This window comes from Castanea sativa, chromosome 1, assembly GCF_040712315.1.
Source record: "Castanea sativa cultivar Marrone di Chiusa Pesio chromosome 1, ASM4071231v1".
Classification (NCBI taxonomy): domain Eukaryota; kingdom Viridiplantae; phylum Streptophyta; class Magnoliopsida; order Fagales; family Fagaceae; genus Castanea; species Castanea sativa.
Window position 1 is genome coordinate 62396041 of NC_134013.1, and position 6572 is coordinate 62402612.

Below are 6572 nucleotides of genomic sequence, written 5' to 3' on the forward strand. Positions count from 1 at the left end.
ACACTTCAAATGACCATATAAATTTAATAAGAATGAACAAATTAGTCTTCTTATATGTAACAAGGATTTGTTTATTTATTTAAATTTGACCCATGTTTAGAAAATTATAAGGGAAAAGGCTAACATACTGGTACAATCTCTAGAAGAAAGTTTGAACCTCAACACCATGCAACAAGATGATATTCAATGGTTTTGGGATTGCAACTAATTAATCGTGGGATGGGTACTTTGAGACTAACCTAATTTTTGGAATGCAACCTAACCTTCTGAACAAAATTTAGGTTCTTAAGTTAAGGGTGCAATTTACAAGTGCCTAGAGGCAATGGTTAAGGCTAAATTTTTTATTGTAATCGATCAGCTTTTTTAATGCAATCAAGTACATATATAGGTCGATTAAAAGGGCATTTGTTTATTTGTTTTTGTTGCTTTCCAATGTAGTGAACCAATAATTTTCTCCTTAAAAGAAGCATGATGACACCCATTAACATAAGCCTGAAATTAAATTTAAACAAATGATAATCCTGATTAATGAATCATATAAGTACTCTTTTATCTAACATACGGTTCCAAGTACATTCTCCTATAGTCCTATATACCTAACAAGCAATTACATGAAGAAAAATTGAGAAACAAGTAATGGTTAAAAAAAATTATTTTTGTTAATATTAAAAATTATTTTTGTTAATATCAAATATATGCTTAGGGCACACAATAGTATATATACTATTTTTGAAAAAAAATTTATCGGGAATTGAAAAAGTTTTACAACTTTTTTAATTTTTCATAAAATATTTTCAAAAATAGATGACTTATTGTGTGCCTTTAGAGCTCAAATTAACCGGATCTAGTTATTATTACCTCAAAAACAAGGATACGCAATTCAGGCATCCAAACAAGAAGAAGGAAAAAGCAGACAGACATTCTCTCTAATCTCTAATCTCTATACGACAGTATCAGAACACAATGTGAGACAAAAGCACCGTCAGATCCCAATACCGATACACACCCCACTATCAAACTTCCCAACTGCAAAAATTAAAGTTCATAGTATATATATATTTTTTTCTTTCACACACACAGTTTCAAATTCCAAAAAACAATTGGAACATTGGCCTAGGTATTGAAGCTCATGATAATCCAAACAAAGCTTATTACTCTAATGAAACCATGCAAAATGAAAGCGACAAACACAGGAGGCTTAGGTTAGAAATAAACAAAAGAAAGCAGAAAAAAGAAAAGCAGTCAACGTTAGGCTAACGTCAGCTAGGTTTAGCAAAGGCTGAGAAAAAGCCGTCTTGTTGTTTTACTACTTTAACGGTCCAACAAGGACGGGGTATATATAAATAAGTGTATTGATGATGATAAAAGTGTATATTATATGGGTTTTGGGCTCACTTTCAAAAGCTGTGTTTGCGTCAGACTTTGTTGTAAAAATATCCATCATCCATGAATGATCCATGAGAGAGAGAGAGAATGAAGCTTAAGTTAAGGGCATGCCCAACAGCAAAAGGGTCAAAGTGGGAGACCAAAGGACAAACCCCACACCAACTCAGTACAGTTTGCTGACCTAATTTATATCAGAAAGTTTCGTAGGGCCCTTCGAAAGTTTTAGAAACCAAATCTATGAATGTTTAATGCTGTCCTAATGCAATCCTAGTAGGACTGTTGGAGTGTTTAGGGGATAATTTCATAGTTTATCTTCATTGGTCTATACAATTTTGAAAATTTAAATGAACTGTACTCAAGTCAAGTCTTATAATATAATAATAGTTAGAAAATAGAGTTTATAGCTTAAATTATAGTTTTGATTCTTAAAATTTGAGATTGTATATATAATATTGGTTCTTTTAAGATAAAATTTTTAGTCCATTAGGTTTGAGTTCATTTCAAAGTGATCATTTCGTTTATGATTATAACAAATTTGGCCGTTAAAAGGGAAAAATAAATAAATGATATTGTTTTATTGATACTTAATGGCTTGATCAAATAAGTTGAAAAAAAAAGCCTATATTTTTAAGGCTCTCATCTTAGCGCAGTTTTAGGTTTTAATTCTTAACTCTTCTTAGTGCAAGTAAAAAGCTACAAATTGTAAAAAGAAAATTATAACTTTAGCATTTTTTCAATATGTTCATTCTAAAAATTATAGTTTGGCTTTTTAAGTTTGAGCATGTTTCAGTTTAGACCCTATTTCTATTTTTGTCTCTTATGTTTGAGATCCTTTTTAAAATAGTTTCCCGTCCACCCCAATGAATGAATTGACATTAGGTGCTAAATAAGAGTTGATCCATAGGTGTCTGAGATGAGAGCACGTGGCCCACTATGCCACGTGTTACATGCTGCCCCATCAATCGTGAGAAATAAAGTAATTTTTTTTATTATAAATTATTGTTTGTGTATTTTCCTCTCCTTTTTCTCATCTTCTCTAATTGCATGGTGGTTCACTTCATCACCACACATGTGCGTGTGGTTTCTTTGTTTGGGTTTGAGTTTGCAAGAAATTAGGGATTGAGGAACAAAAGGAGAAATAATAATAATAATAATAATAATAATAATAATAATAATAATAATAAGACCATATTCTTTATGACATGGTAGCATCTCACACATGAGCATCTTACAATATGTGTATCAGCTATTGATTTAGGCTAGATCCTCGTAGAGAAGAAAAATGGACGGAAGGAGCATTTTGAAAATGCTCTCAATTTTTAAGACGAAAAATGACAATTTTCAAATAAAAGATACCAAAATAAAAATACTCTCAAACGTAAAAAGGTGAAAAAATATACTTTAGCGTAATTTAGTAATAATAATAATAATAATAATAATAATTATTATTCCTTGAAGTGTAAAAACTATACAATTTATAGAAACAATGAGAGAGAGAGAGAGAGAGAGAGAGAGAGAGAGAGAGAGAGAGAGAGAGAGAGAGAGAGAGAGATTATGTGTGCCCTTGGATTCGATTTTTATTGAAAATTAATAAAAGTGTAGTTGTAGCAAAAAATTATGAGGTTTTAAGAAGTTATAATTAACAAAATTAATTAAAAAGTTAAAAGAAAAAAATTAATCCAAAACAAATAATAGAAATATTGTATGAATATCGAGTCTAAAAAATGAGCAAAGTTTTCTAATGTACTTGAAAACAAAATTAATAATGAATAATGAAATTCTGTGTGATTTTCAACTTAATTATTGCTCCCTCCACCACTATAGCTATGGCAAGTTGGCAACTCTTCTTTTGTTTTGCAATATTGCATTCGTACTCTTCGCATGTTAGAGACTGGAATTTTTGTCTCTTTGAAATTACAAACTTTTAGAATGGCTCTTCGTGGTTTACATGGGACAATGAGATTGGGGGATTCACGAGAACAATTTTAACATTGATGAGTGTGATTCTGATCACTAAATTTTGTGTCTAAGACAGTACGTACGACTCGTGATTTTGCTTCTGTACTGTACCTACATTTATCTTTAGATATTCATGAAAATTTTTCATTAATATTGAACTCAAAAATTAATTATATTTAGATGGTTTTAATAAGTCAGATTTGAGTAATTTTTTTTTTCTAATTATTTCTCTTTTAAGTTAGCTATTTCCCACCTCGTGGCTTCTTTCTTAACTTTCTGGTCTGAATTTTTCATTAGTAGCTTTATTTTTAATTTTTTTTATACAATATAGAAATTCTACTCCAATTTAATTTAAATGTATTTAAGTGTATGTGTGTGTAAAACTATCTCGTAGAGATTTAAATCTTGACCCTTATTCCCCTCATCATCATGCTAAGAGTGCACATGAATTTTTTTACTCATAGCTAAATCTTGATGTTTCTGATTCTAATTATATAAAAAATATATATTGTAAATAACAAAAATGGAATTGGATATATGCGGATTCAATTGCATTGATCCAATTCATTAACCCAATTCATTAATCCACACACATGAAAATGCAATTGACTATTTGAAAATCCTTCAATGACTTTATTGTAAATCATTAAAATGTTGGATGAGTTTCCTCTATTTGTTATATATGAGGATATCACTTGCCAATTTATTTATTTTTTTAAAGAAAAAATATGACAGCATTTCAAACTATATTTTGTTTCATTATAATTGTTTTTTACTATTAAATTAAGGTATTAATAATTTCTTATTTTCTTTTTAATAAGCAAGAATCGCTCACAAATTCTTTATTTGACAACCAAAAAACTTTATCAATTAAAATAATTGAAATGATTTACTGCCTTCCAAATTCAAATATGTAAATGACACTCATCCTCAAATCTTCATAACAATTACTGACAAATTATAATGGTGGACAACCTTATAACAAACAATGAATATAATTAAGCATAACTTGGTCTCCAAAAGAAGCTATATATTGGTCTGTCTTTTTATGAACTACAGAATTAATGGCTGGTTGTAGTTTTTCTCTTAACATGTAAACTTTATATTAATCAAGTTAGAGAGCCAAAAATAAAAAATAAAAAATAGTAGTAAACAATAAATAGCCGACATGCAATGCATGGGCAAATCATTTTAATGGTTATCGTGAGCACACCACTACAGTGTCACCGGCTTTTTGCTTCGACATGTTTTTATGTGCCTTTACCTTCCCCAACACCATTATCACACTCTAAACGCATCCTTATTCTTAAACTTTTTACTTCATCTCTCAACTTAATAGTTAATACCTCACCACGTGCTTAAACTAGATGAGTTTTTCACTTTTTTGTTTAGCAACACTGATAATGTGAAAAGCTTTAAAATACTAAGAAAACATCTTTAGAGTTTGAAACCTGAATAGAATCACAGAGCTCGAGGTCTTGTTCTGCCTAGATACATATGAATAAATGATGGTAATTACCATCATTTCAGGGCCAAGAAATCCAAGCCAACATGCCTTGATCCAATACTAAGAGTGATGATTCACGATCATAATCTGTGATTATGTATGTATCAACAGGTGGATTGTATTAAGATCATTGCTTTGTGTTATTTCAGGGGACACACTCTGAAGTTTTTGAATCACAATAAAACTTTGTTCAAGAATTGGGTGACATTTGCCTAATTAAAGAACTGTCTTATTCTTTCTTTCAGCTTTGTTCTACTATTAATGGTGAAAGAATTTCAGGAAAACATAAAAGCTGAAGCCATGATCACGTCATGCAAGCTAGGACCATATGCTGTTGATTGCCTCACTAAAAATACACAAGTGAATAGGGTTTGAACTTTGAATATACTCTCTCTAGTCGCTAGTCTCTAGTCTCTAGTGAAAAGAATTAGATTCCCAATACTCAAGTGCCCACCGTTGGATTACCTCAACATGTATATCTTCTTGCTTGAAAATTGAACACCATCTTTGGGAAGGCATAGGTCGTTTTCACCATTTGATTACTTTTGACCTCATGATCTGTGAAGTTGATTAAAGTGCCACAGCAACATTCCAATTTGGCAATTCAATCCTTTTAGGTTTTTTTGTCACAAAAAGAGGGCTAGCTAGTAGCATAGTGTGGTAGTGTACCATTATCATAAGGGAATGTTTACAAGCTTGTACAATAAAAATGAGAAATTACATAAAAAGACCTAGAATTTATTTAGACCATATTTAGATCCCAAAATTGTAATTTTGTCAATTGAAGTTTCACACTTTTGAAACTGTTTCAATATATGTTAATCTCTATTGTTGGGAACTGTAAACAAATAAAGAAAAGTAACTAAATTATGCATGTCACATATGACTTATTCATAAATCAATTTAGTAGTCATTGAAGCGAGTTATTTAGGTGAAACACAAGTTTTATCAACCGTTTACATTCTCCATTTTCCCCTACTTCAAATTACATTAAATAATGGAAATGAATGGCAAAAGTGGATAGAGGCTTAAATTTGAAAAGATTTCATAAGTATAAAAGTATTTTTACACAATTTAATTTTTAATAAAACAAAGAGATGCAAGACAAATTTATCCAAACATACACTAAATGCATATGTACACAACTATAGAAGCACGTAAGGCAAAAAACAATAAATTGTTGGTCTATGAGCGATTTTGGTTTCTAAAGTTTGCAGTGGTCACCTTTAGTCTTTAGATGACATAACCGAACTAAGCATTGCATGTCATCACTTTGTTAAACATCAAGAACTAAGATTGATCAATATAATTAAATTATTAGAATTAAAAATGATTACTATAAACTTCAAAAACTAAAATTGCTTGTAAGCTAAAGATTACAATGTGGACCACATCATCCAATTAAGATTGTCCATACATCCCGTCTTCCACAAAACGCCATCTTTATAAGTGCTTACTTAAGCATCTCGATAGCTTTGATTAGCACCATACTGATATATATCAAATCCAAACTTTATAAGACTTCTTTTTGCAAGTCTTTTAGAACCCATACTTTTTTTTTTGATAATCTTTTAGAACCCATAAGAAGCATATAACCACCGACTTTTTTATTTTTTAATTTCTTTCTTTTATCTTCTTCTAATTATAAAAAATTTGGAACAAACAATGCAGTTAGTTTGCCAAGAACCAGGGGCGGAGCCACATTGAATCTTGGGGCGCC